Consider the following 16142-nt stretch of genomic DNA (forward strand, 5'->3'; position numbering starts at 1 on the left):
CTGCAGAATATTACATACCTTGCTTGCAAAGAGTTACACAGATCACAGCGTGACCGGATGTCCGCAATATTTGTCCACAGCGTGACCGGATGTCCGCAACATTAGTCCACAGCGTGACCGGATGTCCGCAAACATAGTCCACAGCGTGACCGGATGTCCGCAATATTAGTCCACAGCGTGACCGGATGTCCGCAATATTTGTCCACAGCGTGACCGGATGTCCGCAAACATAGTCCACAGCGTGACCGGATGTCCGCAATATTTGTCCACAGCGTGACCGGATGTCCGCAATATTAGTCCACAGCGTGACCGGATGTCCGCAATATTTGTCCACAGCGTGACCGGATGTCCGCAATATTAGTCCACAGCGTGACCGGATGTCCGCAAACATAGTCCACAGCGTGACCGGATGTCCGCAATATTTGTCCACAGCGTGACCGGATGTCCGCAATATTAGTCCACAGCGTGACCGGATGTCCGCAATATTTGTCCACAGCGTGACCGGATGTCCGCAATATTAGTCCACAGCGTGACCGGATGTCCGCAAACATAGTCCACAGCGTGACCGGATGTCCGCAATATTTGTCTACAGCGTGACCGGATGTCCGCAACCTTTGACCACAGCGTGACCGGATGTCCGCAACCCTAGTTGAATGTTTAAACAAGGATCATTATGAGAAAAATAGTTATTTTTTCTAATAAAAACGAGGTTAAAAAAAAAAAAAAAGCTTTTTTTTTTTGAAAAAAAAAAGTCAAGCGATTTGTGTGTCTTTTACTGACATCAACTGTATATCTTAAGAGATGCATGACTGAAGTAAAAAAAAAAAAAAAATCGTCCTTGTTTTCAGAACGCGATCGTGTATTGTAAGCGACATGGAAAACAACGGCAGATATGTTCGAGCTCCGAAAGTCCCAGATTCAGATTGGGAAGTTGAATCGACTGGTCAACCTGACCAGAACTTATGGGAAAAGCCAAGCTCTTTCGGTAGTGCTACTGACCTAGAGGGCGACGACGTTGATAATTGCAGTGAAAGAAGTTTTGACTCTGTACTACCAGTAAGCATTTCGGGATGCAAGGATCAAGAAGACGGCGGAGTAATCCCCATGCATAACGACGCTACTGTACCTGACCGAACCCATCTGAGCACCCACAATCGTCTCCAAAGAATGGAGAACGTGCTTGGTGATCTTACGAAGGCATTGACTTCCATTCAAAGAGCGCAATCCATTCCATTCGAACCCGATCAGGATTGGGCCATTCCGACGAACAGCACATCGGTAACTTCATCTGCGAGCGTTCGTTGGGACAACATCAAACCCTTCCCAACAGGGGTACCAGCGAATCAAATGTGGGAAGAATGGAACCATTACATTGAGAATTTTGAAATCGCAGCCACTCTTAGCAACGCGAGCGACCCGGTTAGGAGGTCGCAGTTGCTTTTCCTCTCAATGGGGGCAGAACTTCAGGGCATCGTGAGAGCGGCCAAGCTTAGACCAAGCTTGAAGGAAGCAAACTGCTATCGTGATTTTGTTACTAACATCGGGCGTTACTTTCAATCTATGACCGACTCAGCCGCTGAGCACGAAGCTTTCTCGAACATGAAGCAGCAGAGATCGGAAACTGCCGTCGCATTCCACTCTCGCCTGATGGCAAAGGTTCGTTTGTGTGGGTACAGCCCATCTGACCACGATAGATTCGTCCGCGCGCAACTCTTGAAGGGCTTACGGAACAAGGACTTGGTGAAAGCAGCTAGGACGTACGGACACGATACGAATTACATCGTACAGGCGGCCACTCGGGACGAAGCCTACGATGCGGAGATGTCAACGGCAGAGCGCTTCGAGCCCCCGTATTCAGTAAACCGTGTACACCGAAAGCCAACGGAGTCAGTCAGAAATCGTCCAAGATCCGTCGACAAAGTTGACAGACCAGAAGCGAAGCGTTTTCGGGGCAACCAGTACGGTGAACAACGAAACTCGCAGGAACGAGGACGCCGTTTCCGTTGTCGCAGATGCCACGGGCACGCGCACTCCAATCTGTCCTGCCCGGCGCTGAACAGAAATTGTAACTTCTGTGGAGAACGAGGTCACTTCGCCGCAGCCTGTCGACGAGCGCGTGTTCGGCAGCTTCAAATGAAATCCAGTTCATCACCTACACGGGAGAGTTGCATGAATGAGACACAGGTATTGAATGACTAAAACTGTAACATTTAAATCAATAATAAAACAGGACTTGAATTGCATATTCAACGTTTGTTTTTTTTTCCTCGTATACTCTTTACTTTCCTTTTTAGTATGTGAACACTCTATCGCTAGAAGACGTTATGGTGAAGTGTTCTATAGGCTCGTCAACTCCCATCCGGTTACTTATTGACTCGGGTGCGGACGTGAACGTAATTGGAGGAAAGGACTGGGTTCGTCTCAAGCAAGAATATGAGTCAGGCTTGGTTAATCTTGATGTGATTGGACAGTCGAATTCGAAAAGCATTCATGCATACGGCACACGCACCCCAATGACTGTTGAATGTTCATTCGAGGCCCAAGTCGTTGCAGTAGATTGCAGGATGTCTTCCTTAAAAGCCGTGTTTCATGTCGTACGCAACGGATCTAGATCGTTGCTTGGTCGATCAACTGCCAGCGATATGGGATTATTGCATGTCAATACGTCAATAAATAACCTTGAAGATGTTAACAAGATGAAGGTGTTCCCAAAAATGCCGGGAATCGAAATAAAATTCAGCATCGATGATTCAGTACAACCCGTACGGAATGCGTACTACAATGTCCCTGCCGCGTTTCGAGAGGCGGCGAAAAAAAGGCTCGAAGAAATGGAATCACAGGGCATAATTGAGAAAGTGACTAACGCCCCGATTTGGATCAGCGGAATGTCCGCAGTCGCTAAGGGAAAGGACGATTTTCGACTAGTTGTCAATATGCGAGGCCCAAATCGAGCGATAAATCGGGAGTACTTCCGGCTACCATTGATCGAGGAAATGAAGATAAAACTCCATGGTTCCAAATTTTATACTAAACTCGACCTCAGCAATGCATTTTATCATCTGGAACTCCACCCTGAATCTCGCGAACTCACTACATTCCTAACGGAGAACGGTATGTATTAAAAAAACTAGTCCTACAAAATAGGTTGTAATAATGTCACACATCCTTTGAATTTTTAGGTATGTACCGGTTTACCAGATTGATGTTCGGGGTGAACTGTGCCCCCGAAATCTTTCAACGAGAAATGACTCGGATCCTCAAAGGAGTCAAAAATAAAATCGTCTACATCGACGACGTTCTGATTTTTGCGAATTGCCTCGAAGATCTGAGGGAAACTGTTCGCGAAGTTCTGGAAATATTCAGAGCAAACAACCTTTCGTTGAACTTGTCGAAATGTGAATTTGACAAAACACATTTGAAATTCTTGGGGTATGAATTAGACGAGAATGGTTTTCACGTTGACGATGCGAAAATAAAATGCATAAACAATTTTCGCGAGCCCAACACGATTTCAGAGTTACGTAGTTTCCTAGGATTGGCCTCGTACATAAGCCCACACGTGAAGAACTTTGCAGACGTCACTAGCCCCCTATGGGAAGTCGTTTCCGCTAAATCGTGGACATGGGGTCCTCAGCAAAGTCAGGCTTTCGAGGAAGTAAAAAAGCGAATTATCAACTGCTGCTTGACACTAGGATTCTTCTCTGACAATGACCACACGATCCTGTATACCGATGCTTCTCCTGTAGCGCTGGGGGCCGTCCTGATTCAAGAAGATAAACAGGGGAAGCCTAGAATCATCAGTTTTGCATCCAAATCCCTCACAAACACAGAGAAGAGATACGCTCAAAACCAGCGTGAGGCTCTAGCGGCAGTGTGGGCAGTAGAGCATTTTTCATATTACCTACTTGGAAGGCACTTCACCCTACGAACCGACGCCCAAGGTGTTTCCTTTATCCTGAATCGATCGCGCGAGGATTCAAAGAGAGCCTTAACTCGAGCTGACGGATGGGCATTGCGATTAAGTCCGTACAACTACACCGTTGAATATGTGCGAGGAGCAGAAAATATTGCAGACCCTTCTTCACGTCTGTACGAAGGTGACGACAAACCTTTTGACGAGGATAACAGCCCGTGGGAAATTGCGAATCTAGAAGCCAACGTTGTGGAGTTTGTTACCGAAAACGAAGTCAAGAGGGCTACTTCTGAGGACGATACTCTTCAATCGGTAATAGACGCTCTTAGCTCTGGACAATGGCCGAGTCATTTGCGGAACTACCAAAAACTGGAACAAGAATTGGCCACACGAGATGGCATGCTGGTCAAGACTGGTTGCGTGGTGATTCCCGAGAAGCTGCGAAAACGAACACTGGAGGTATCCCATCAGGGTCACCCCTCAGTCGCCAAACACAAGAGCATATTAAGACAGCGTGTTTGGTGGCCAGGAATGGCCAACGATGCTCAGAAGTGGGTAGAGTCTTGTGCCACCTGTGCAGTAAATGGGAAGCCAGAGAAGCCCACGCCAATGCAACGTGTTCCAGCACCAAAGGCAGTGTGGGAAACCATTGCTCTGGACTTCAATGGACCCTACGTGAAGTTCGGGGGCATCTCCATCCTGGTAATAGTTGATTACAGATCGCGGTATTTGATAGCCAGACCGGTGAAGTCCACGAGTTTCGATCACACAAAAAGGGTACTGGAGGACGTTTTCGAGCGGGAAGGTACTCCGAAGTTCATTAAGACGGATAACGGCCCCCCGTTCAACGGGGAGGAATACCAAAAGTACTGTTTAGATCGCGACATCACTCCCATATTCTCGACACCGCTGTTTCCACAGCAGAATGGATTGGTCGAGAGCTATATGAAGCTCATAAACAAAGCGATGACAAGTGCCGCAATGAATAAAACGAACTATAACCATGAACTGAGTATGGCAGTACATGCGCACAATTCCGCTGCTCACAGTGTAACAAAATACCCGCCGGAAGAAGTTTTGTCCGGTCGAAAAATCAAGCGCGGACTACCATTGATTGATTTCAGCAAGGCAGCGGTTGACGATGCACTACTCTCAAAAAGAGACAAGGAGGCAAAATTATCCGGAAAAGAGCGGGAAGATCGGCGACGAGGTGCACGGTCCTGCCGAGTAAAACCAGGAGACACAGTAATAATCCAGCGACACACCCGGGGGAAAGCAGAAAGCCGATTCTCGCCAAGAAGATACACAGTAACCGATGATAAAAACGGAAGTTTGACGCTCAACGATGGTGATGGTCAGGTTTTGAAGAGGCATGTATCACAAACAAAAAAGGTATCCCAATGGCGCAACGAGGATTCACCTACGATTTCCAATGTCCCGAGCTCGCATCCCGTAAACAACACTCCTAGAAGTACTCGCGACAGGAAAGCTCCAGCATATCTGCAAGAATATGTACAATTGATTAATAAAGAGTTGTAATTTTAGTCGTTCTCGCAATAATTGTATAATAAACAGTAATAAAACTACCATGAAATGATTCCTTACCAAAATAAATAAATTACAAATTACAAATTACCAAAATACAAGACAAATTTCAGCTCAACCGACTGGATCGACTGGTGGATTGAGTTTTTACAACAAGAATTAGCTGTTCAAAAAGAAAATGTAAACAAGCCAACAGCAAATTTGCTCAAGCTGACAGCTTTTGAGAGCAAGGTAAGTGCACGAAAAAAATATATACACAATTTCATGCTCATGTTACTCATTCGCGCGTTTAAAACAGGGGAGTAAGCTGGCTGTCAACTGGGAACAAATTGCGCCTACCCTCTATTCAATTTTAGTACCATTAAAAGGACGTAACGGCCAACCAAGAAAATATCTATTTTCGTTCGTAAAATTGATTTTTACACCGTTTTATCATGCTAAAAGCAAGTCAGCATGTGATTCAAGCATAATCCCACACATTTTATTTAGATTATATTGAAAAATTTTATTCCGAAAAAAATCAGTGTTTTGTTTTCGCCATTATGAAATATTTGCCTCTACTCTCGCTTGTTTTTGTTTTCGTTTTGTTTGGAGTGCGGAAATCGGTTGAAAATTGAAAACTCCCAGAGCGGTTCTGGTGCTTTAATATGAGGATAATTTAACACTACAACTCAAGAAATTTCGATAATTACCTAAAAAACTGAGCATCAGCACCGATAGGAAGAGAAAAACGCTAATGTTTTTACTATTGTTGTTGTTTATAACCAACTAAACAAAAGATGTTTACAAATTAGAACCAACAGCAGATGGCGCGCAGGTGGGCATGTTTGGGTGGGCGTAGAGGGTAGGATCTACCACCCCTGGTTTAAAATCTTTAACAAACGAAGCGATATTATCGTCGCAGCACCAAATCGAAGTCGCAACTTGCGCGACATGCGAAATTACAGATGCGACAAGAGATGCGAAGTAAATTTGAACCGATTATTGGCATTGCGTATCATTCGGATAATTAAGAGCTACAATATGCACTTATCCAAATCGAGTGGCGACACATAAAAGTGAAAAAAACACTATTTTTGCATCCAGCTCACTTTGGATTTCAACCAAAAGCATAATAACCTAAATGATATTTTTTTTTTTGTTTCACGAATACACATAACGTTGGTCTTAGCAACATTCGAAAAAAAAAACATCCTCCCAATGCCGATGCATAATCATAACATTTCCAATAGTCCATTTTACGAGCCGTTTTTATGAATGAAATTTTGACAGGAGGTGGCATCCGAACACGTGAAAATCAATATCATCATCAACATTGTTGTCACTTCGTAAAATGGCGCATACTCGAGACACTTTAGTTTAGAACACATAACAGTGTGAGGTAAGTGGGGTAAGCCTTGCGGTAAGCATTTGTCGTTTCAAAAAAAAAATGCTCCTAGAGGTTGCTAAAGTGTGATCGGCTTGATGGATATTTTGATCAAGAAAAGTTTTTTTTTATAGGTATTATCATTAAGGTTACATGTTTTTCAGAATCAAGCCGGGTTGTTTAGGAGTGCTTACGTTACGTTTCATGAACCAAAACACTAAAGTACGTACATTAATTTTCATTTTTTTTTTTTCTTTTGAGAAAAAGGGAGATGTGTGGGCTACGTTAATAATGCTCGAGTAGCACGTGCATAAACCCTCACTAAGAAACATCGCACGAGTCGACATACAGTCGACCTCACGGATATTTGAATCTGTAGCCAGTGATGCCACATACACAGATTTACCTAGAATTACACAGATTTTTTCCCATTTTCGCCTACAGATATCTGTGATCACAGATCAAAGATTTTTGCAATAAAAAAGATTTTTAAGATTTTTAAAACAATGACAATGACTTTCGTGAAAAAAAGCTTTATTATAATTTTCAGGTACTCAAATTTAAATAATAGAAATTAAATCTTCTAGTTGGATGGCCTAGGCCAAGCCTCAGGCGCATTGTTTTCGAAGTTCTTGTGGTTTCTGATGATCTTCAGATGCAACCTGGGAGTGTTTTGGTCGACGTTATTCTAAGAACATTTTTTCCGTTTTTTTTAAACAAATTGTTCAAAAATATTCGATTTTGGAGACATTAACCTATCACAGATTTTACCTAAGATTTTCTGAAACTTCCTACAGATGAAAAAGATTTTTTTGACCAAAACCACAGATGAAAACCGAAAAAAATGTGGCAACACTGTCTGTAGCAAACCTAGGCAGGCCATGCTTTCTCGGACCATTCAGTATCTTTCACCCGTGCCAACAGACAGTGTTTCGTGTGCCAGTGCAAATCTCAAGACGAGTGCCGATCCTATTCCAAATCATCCATCCCGTACAGGTACGACAATCACTTCCTATTATTTCATCTAATTACTGGGAAAATCCTAAGGAAATTCCTAACAACCAAACGGAATCAAAAGTGCACACTTCCCTACGGTGCTGCAGTGGTTGGTGTACGGTTGTGTGGTGTGGCTAGAGTCTTCTATGAATGGGAGAATCTAGGAACGCGTGAAGACAACACGGTCAAGGGCAGGGTTGAAAAAGGAATCAAATTTGTACCACCACTACAAACGTGGTAGACGTCGTCGTCGGGGATGGAAGGGTGTGCGAGAGCAATGGAAAGCGAGAAGCAGAGTGGAACCCTGATAAAAATGTCTGTATTTTAGGACATTCAATAAAAAAATAGTTTTAGGTTTTTATCCATGATTGATTATATGGGATACTATCACTTGAAAACTAAAGAGATTTAAGGTAGTAATTCGACAGAAATGCTAAAGGTTTATTCACACTTGAGAAACAGGCTTCCGACCAAGAATGCTCTGACGTAGTGATTAACGAAGCGTTGTGTGAATTGGTGAGCTCGTTTCATTTAAACATTTACCAAATAAACATCGAAAAGTTTGTTCTAGCCAAAACCACTCTGCTCTAGAAGTTTGTTTAGTCAAATTAAAGTAATATGTGTACTCATATTTCGTATTCTCTACCCTAAGATAGCATCACTAACCAAGAGTGCCTCAAATCTTACGAATGTGAATTCGTTTTTAAGGATGCACATGAGCATAGATGACCGTAGAATTCATAGTTGCTACTCCGTGATTGACCAGAGCTACATGGTAATTCTAAAAATTGTTCTTTTTAACAACAGTCATAGCATTCTTTCCCTTAGCAAACTGACCGTTGACACTGTGGACAGACGTTGTTTCAAATAATTAGAGTAATTCATCAATTTTTGAACGGTTAGTATTGTAATTTCTGTTTTCATTTGTTTTTTTTTTTTTCGTGCATGATTCCACTGAAGTTAAAAATAACCAGAGAACGTCTAGATCTACTGACTTCTTATACTTCCCATTGAAATTGAATCCTCTTCAATTCCATCTTTGTATCGGAAGTCTGGAATGCAAATGTTGAACGCTCTCTTTAACTTGCTTATCCTGATGTTTAACAATTCTCGCTAATTGTTGGACGGTTCAAGTCTTATTCGTGATTGATCGGTATAACCCGACATATGTAAACCTATCATTGACTTGTTATTATTTTGGCCAACTCAACATAGACCCCATAGTTATTCAATGTAAGCTAGTCATTCGAGTGACAATTCATTCAAATAACAAGGGATCGATTAGCATTTGAAGAGAGCTCTGGTTGACTGAAATCGTTTTCAACATGTTCAAAAGAAAAAAAAATGCCTGAAGAGATTTGTTGCATAATACTCACACTGTTCGAAGAGATTCAGAGAGATATTAAGATTAAGGAAGTTTCAAGAAATGTTCAGAAGGGATTCAAGCTGTTTTAGAGTTTCAGGTGGCATCGGAGATAAATTCCCTGGAATGCCCCTGAAACCCCTTGGGATCCTTTTGGAACGCCTCCATCATGGATACCCCTGAAGCCCCTTGAAATCCCCTATAACACTCATGAAAGCCCCTGGAATGCATTTGAAAACTTCTGAAACTCCACTGGAAATCGCTGAACCACCCATGGCACGCCCTGAAATAACCCTGGGACACATTAAACTCTCTGAATCCCTCTGGAACACCCCTGGAACGCCCTTGAAACCCAGGAACATTCCTGAAGCCCCCTGAAACACCCTTCGAACATCTCTGGAACGCTCCTGCACGATGCACGATTAGGTAAATGAAAAAAGTCTGCAAATTGGATCATAGAAGTATAATGAAACTACTAGATTTTTACCCATGAAATTTTGTTGACTTCCCAAAGAAAACACAAAAAATACAAAATAAATACAAGAAGCCTTTTGAAACTATCAGGGGATGTACAAATTGATCGGGACTAGCTGTAACTTTTCAAAAAGTGCATCAAAAATTCTCAAATTTTTACTGTAAGTTGGTCAACTAATTGGCTATCAATGGTCCAAATTTGGAAAAGATTGGGCCATTCCACAAGAAATTGTGGGGAGTATTGTAACCGTAAAGATAATAAATGTATGTTCAAAACAAAGTCTGTCGAAAACTTGAACTTTTCCTAGTGTTACCGGTATTTTTGGTTAGATACCCCAGTTGCCAGTTCTGAGGATTTTCTATTCGCCAAACTGTATGTATAGTGACTGCAGTTTTAACAGCTTAAATTACTTTACAACAATTTATATTTCTTTCAGAGGTTTTCCCAATATTCTTCAAGAGTTTCTCGCTGAATTCCTCTTGGAGATCCATCCAGAATCATCCAAAGTGTTTTCATAAATTGCTCTAAGTAGTTTTCCGAGATCACTCTCTAACCATATCTTTCGGGATTTTTACGAGATTCTTGCAGAAATTCCAGGAAACTCTTCGCAAAAATTCGCAAGTCACGACATTTTCCGGGAATTCCCGAGGACATTCTGAGGAAAGCTCTTGGAAAAATCCTTTCAAGAGCTCTGGGAGCAAATATTTGAAACATCTCAAAAGAGCATCACCGAATAAATTCCGGAAAAGATTCCCGGAAGATCTCTGGCAATAATCCGGAGAAAATATTTTAAAAAATAATTTCTGGGAAAACATTCAGTACAAGTACAAGGAAAAGCCTAGAAAAAAAATCTTATGAGAAAGTCCAGGGTAAACAAAAAAAACACTGTGACAGACATACCAAAACCAACACACGATGGAATTTTTTGAGAGAAGTTCAAATACAAACTCCGACAGAAATATCAGATGATACTTCAAAATAAATCACACGAGAACGTTTAGGAAATATCCCCCCTAAAACTCCTTTAAAAACAGGGAGGAGCTCTTGAAGACAGTTCACGGAAATTTCTTGAATATGCAGACTCTTGTAGAGAATTCGTAATATATCCTGGTACACATTCCACGGATATTTCTTTGCACAACACGCATGGAGGAGCTCCATGAAAAATTCTGGAAAGCAATTCTGTAGCATCCCCGAGAAAAACTCCAGTAGTGCCTTCGGAATTCAGAAATGCTGGAAGATTATCAATGAAGAGTCCCGAAAAGAATTGTTCGAATCCTGAAAGAAAAGGCTGAAGTCCGGAAGAACCTCCGGGTAAAATTCAAAAATGAATACCAATGAAAATACCGTGAAGAATACGGAAGGAATCTTGTGAGAAATTCTGGGAGACATTCCAGGAGGTATTTCTAAAAGAAGTTGTAGAAAGAAACCCTAACGAAATTTCTGAAAAAGTGCTTGTGGCGAAATTTTAACTTGTAGCATCTTAAGGTGCCATTAGACTATTTGTCATTATGACAAATATTTGCCATTGAAGTTCAACATTCGTCCAAGGATGCTATGATTCACGTTGTGTTGGTCATTTGTTGGGCTTGTTTGGCCAAATATTTGTCACGTCTAATGGGACCTTTATCGAAATCGTCGGCTTGCCGAAAATATCTGCTAGGTGTAGGAGCCCTCCTCGTGTTCGTCTAGCACCGGATTCCATATCCAAATTTCTCTTGATTATTGCAAATTGAAAAATATAATAAAATTACCTTAATACTGTCATTATAATGCTTCCGGTTAACTTCCATTAATGTACACGGTTTTTTTGGTTGGGCGCCATGTTACAAACATACAACATGAAACCCTACAAATTCTAGGATCCCACGTTTGAGGTTTTGTTACATAAATTATATAAAACCTTACAAATGCAATATTTTATTTTTCACATAAGTGCTGTGTTACGAAAAAAAAACAAAACACTATAAATATACCATATGACAACGTCACAAACTAACAATATCATTGCCCGGAATGATCTGAAAGTAGGCCATAAAAATGAGACTGAAGGGATCTCATGACGGTGCTTTCTTACGCCGGAGCGCTGCAGATGTCTATTCAAATTAGAAATTAGGGCTTAATCTGAACTTTAAAATTGCCTTTATATTTCCGTACATATGTACCTAACAAATGTATCAGAAGGTTGAGAACTAGTCTATTGATCTTTTTTTCATATTCTATCAGATTCTTTCATTTCATTTCCGGCTGTTTGTTACTTCTGATCAAAACATATTTATATTCAAGTCAGAAAGAGGTATCTGAAATGAACTGAAATTACCATCCTGAATAAAGCATTTTCCTGTAATGCTGAAGGTTCTTACTGATAGTTTTTGGTTCTGCGAAGACGATAAAAATTCCTCTGGAAGATTATTCGCAAAGGAAGTTTATTTTTGTGAATTTTCGAATTTGCGAATAATCTTCCAGAGGAATTTATAAGATATATAAACTGTTCCCTGACACGGACTTTAGAACTTTAGTAATTAAATCAAATCGTGATGGCCCTATCAATATTAGGACTGCTAGACAAAATCTAGCTATGGATGCAGAACAAATGACTGAACAAGAAGGCAATCAGCCAAATAATACACTTCTGCAAGATTTACTGATGAAGTAAAAACCAATAAATAAAACCTCGTCATCATGGTATTAGAGATGTTATCTATCTGGATAATTGTTTTATTTCAACATTTGTAATGTTCTGTAAATCACGGAATGTTAACGCATAAGAATAAAATAATTTTCTTTAATTTTATTAACATGACACTCAACGTAGAACGCAGGCATTTGTAGATATTTCCATGTTTTTTATTTTATTTCACAAGGTTACGTGTCTTATAGAAGCTTAAACTCCTTACTACAAATAACTCACATTTATAAGGTTTTGCTAATAAGCGAAATATACGTATTTTTAATATTCTGGCTGCTCTATACTACATATCAATTTAAACTCATAACATTATAATTCCATGGCCATTATTTCTCGGGTAGGCACTGCAGACCGTCTCAATCTCATCCCTTGTGGCGTACAACTTTCATACACTTATTTTGCAATGCAGTGATGCTAATAATTCGATTCACATCCGTTATAGATCACTGCCTTGGTCGTCATCGTCATGGTTACGACGACAACAACGCGCCCAAGCACGATATTTTATCGTAAAACAGTTTTATAAGATTAACGGAAAGGGCGGTCGTTTTTTCCTAGGATTTGCACCATCGGCGGCCTATCCCTACCCGAACCCGGACGCCAGACCCCGGGCTATTCCGGATAAGAAAACACACAATGTGTTCTACATTCCCTCCGAACTCCGATTATTGCTGCTTCTCACGAAAAACAGATGATAATAACACACATGGTTGCGCGGTGTGTACAGTGTACTGCTGCTGCTGCAGTTCGTGTATATGGTCGCACTCACACACACCCGTGCACCCTGTGCACCGCACACGACCCGCACAGCAACAACCAACCAGCCAGCCAGCAGCCGTGCTTCGATTCTTCGATCAAGGAGCGAATGAAACGAGAGTGAATGATGGGGCTGTTCAACACATGACACACGAGGGGGATACAACACAGACCCGAAACTCACCGCTCTGAGACGTTTGCAACGTGGTGAGGTGGTGCAGAGGATGGTGGTCTCTAAACACAACACAGCACAGCACACACCGTGTTCGTAGGTGTATCAACGTAGGTACCTAACGCGGAGAAGAATCACACTCGAAAACAGAGAACAACGCACTGGGACTGCACTCTAGAGTGCTATGATGCACAAGCACAGCAGCGTCTGGAATCAGTGGAAAACCCGGAACGGAACCGAAACAGAGACAGAGAGAGACTGGATAAAAACACACCGCGGCGAACCGAACCGACGAATCGGCAGAACGTGGTGTACTGACGAAATACACAACCCGGTGCGCACCTAGAAGGTGCCAGTGCCCAGTATCGGAGGAAGCGCGCGGCCCGACCCGAACAAAGAGCGAGAGAGATTGAGCAATGTAGAGAGAGTGCCGATTGCGACGACGAGAGCATGTTTCGGGAAACACTACTATCTACGGATGAGGTTGATATCGACAACGCACGGTGGGATGAGGAGACCGTCGTCGTCGGTATCACAAGCCTCTGATAGAGCGACTGGCAACTGATTTAAGCAGCCCAGGGCAGTGGTTCTCGAGTTCAGGGATTACTTTACAAGCAAAACAATTTTAACACAGAGAAACAGACGTAACACTTAGAACAAATTCCATTAAAAAACATCGTCCCGAAAACGTAATCGCCCAATGCTAAATGTGGCCCAATGCACAGTGGGAAAAATAGGTATTCGCGTCTAATAAATTCAATATCTCTGCTCGGAGTGGATGGATTCGAACGAATTTTTGACACAAACTATAAAAATCTCTACAGTTTCAGATAAGGAGGGTGTCATTCGCCGCACGATGCTGGAAATCAGTGTATATTGAGCTTGTTTTACCCCGCTCTCTCTCACACACACTTTTTTGAGAAAATCCCCATCTATTCCCGACTGGCGTGCAAAATAAATGACTTATTTAACTCGTATTTGTGTAAAAACTTCCATAGTATCGGCAATTTGACACAGGGTTGGTCCTGCTCTTATCAATTGCGCTCCACTCCGAGCGGAGATGCATGTGAAATTTCAAAGAAATAGGGGATATAGGGGCTACTTGAAGATTTTTAAATTTTTGAGGCTGTGCGGTGAGCCAAACCAGCTCTATTCGGTACTACGGAAGTTTTATACAAACACGAATTGAATAAATCATTTATTCTCCACTCCAGAATTTTTCTGAAAAGGTGAAACATAGAGAGAGTGGGGTAAAACGGACCCGATACACCGATTTCCAGCATCGTGCGGCGAATGACACCCTCCTTATCTGTAACTGTAGAGATTTTTGCAGTTTGTGTCAAAAATTCATTCGAATGCATCCACTCCGAGCAGAGATATTGAATTTATTCGCGTTTTATACCTATTTTTTTCCCATTGTGCAATGCTTGGTCAGGCCGCCACTAGGTGGCGATAGTAAGCAAACGTCAAACAGGAGTAAAAACGATACCAGCGTCGCGAGTGGTCAATTGACCTACTACTGAATATTTGAATCAACCGTTAAAAAGGTGATCGATGGGAAGCGATGAGAGTGTTACGTCTGTTTCTCTGTGATTTTAACATTGGTTTGAGCACTTTTTTAGATTGTGCTAATCTACCGTTTAACTATACTACGGTACGAAAGGGGTCTTTGCTTTAATCGATCATTGACGCCGACTTTTCCGCTACTCACCACATCAAAACAAAAGCGCCACCGTATATGGACGGTAACACAGTGACAGCAGTCGAGTTACGTCAAACACACAAGGCTACGGTGGCGCTATCTGTTCATTTCATAGCGGCCGTTTTAGTTATTTTAGTGATCCATTCTTAGCCTTCTTAGTGGGCAACTTCAACTTACACTAAATTCTGTGTTTACGCGTTTGTTTGTTCCGCGTAAAAAAATATGTAAAAAAAAGTTTTCAAACTGAACGGCATCAAGGATGACAAAAGAAATCCAGAAATGTGAGTCCCATCGGAAAAAAATAGCGACCAGAAGAGAAGAATCTTTCCAAAAGTACACCCGTAATTTAAAGAAAATCGTGTAAAATAAAACCGCATAAAAAGAGATCGTGTAAAAAAAATAATTTAGTGTATTGTAGTTGCTCCATTCTATTTTCCTACTTCCTTGGAATAATTTATTAATTATGTCGAAAAAATTTTCAACAATTTATTAAGGAATTCCACCAAGTAATTTAAAAATTACTCTGAAGATTGCTTTAGAGTTCTCTTCAAGAAATGCTTCTTGATCTTCATCAGAACTCCGCCAGAAGAAGAATGGTCCCTTTATCAAACATTCCTTCATGGATTCTTTCAGTAGATCTTCCAAATATTCCTTCAATATTTTGTCCAAGAAAGTCAAGTCCTTCCATAGATTCTTCAAAGGTACCATAAATATTTCATCACATAATTGTTGCAGAGATTTCTTAGCATTTCCACAAACATTCATCATGCAGCTAGGCGTTTTTTTGAACATTCTATTTTTTAAGAATTTCTCGAAAAAAATTACCAAGAATTCTTCAAGGAATTTCTCTAAGGTTTTACTAAGAAATACTTCCTAGAATTACTCCAGGAAATTTTCAAAGAATCCTTCGGATAATAATTCAAGAATTCCTTCAAGAATACCTACAGAAGTTCCTCTATTTCTATAGGAAATCTTGCGAAAAATTCTTCTGGAATTCCTCCAAAGAATTCTTTAAGGTCCATCTCTTCTAGGAGCCTCCCCAAAGATTCCTCCAGGAATTCTTATTGCAATTTTTGAAAGGACTCTCAAAGTTCTTTCGAGAAATCTTTATTAAAATCCTTCTAAGTTTAAGACATGAATTTCTTCCTTTAGATTCTTTTAGAGA

At 41.2% G+C, this 16142-nt stretch overlaps 1 protein-coding gene across 2 annotated transcripts in view; it reads right to left on the bottom strand.

Moving 5' to 3' along the window:
• LOC109621731 (ras-interacting protein RIP3) overlaps positions 1-16142 on the bottom strand; it is a 1021901-nt gene that overhangs the window by 912512 nt on the left and 93247 nt on the right. The window contains exon 1 of one of the 2 annotated variants that reach the window (XM_062849446.1): positions 13288-13782. The exons of the other annotated variant lie outside the window; for it this stretch is intronic. The gene's annotated coding sequence lies outside the window, so the exon portion shown is untranslated. Of the gene's footprint in view, positions 1-13287; positions 13783-16142 lie in introns of those variants that run through there. 2 annotated transcript variants of the gene reach the window in all.

Source organism: Aedes albopictus, chromosome 2 (assembly GCF_035046485.1).
Source record: "Aedes albopictus strain Foshan chromosome 2, AalbF5, whole genome shotgun sequence".
NCBI classification, from domain to species: domain Eukaryota; kingdom Metazoa; phylum Arthropoda; class Insecta; order Diptera; family Culicidae; genus Aedes; species Aedes albopictus.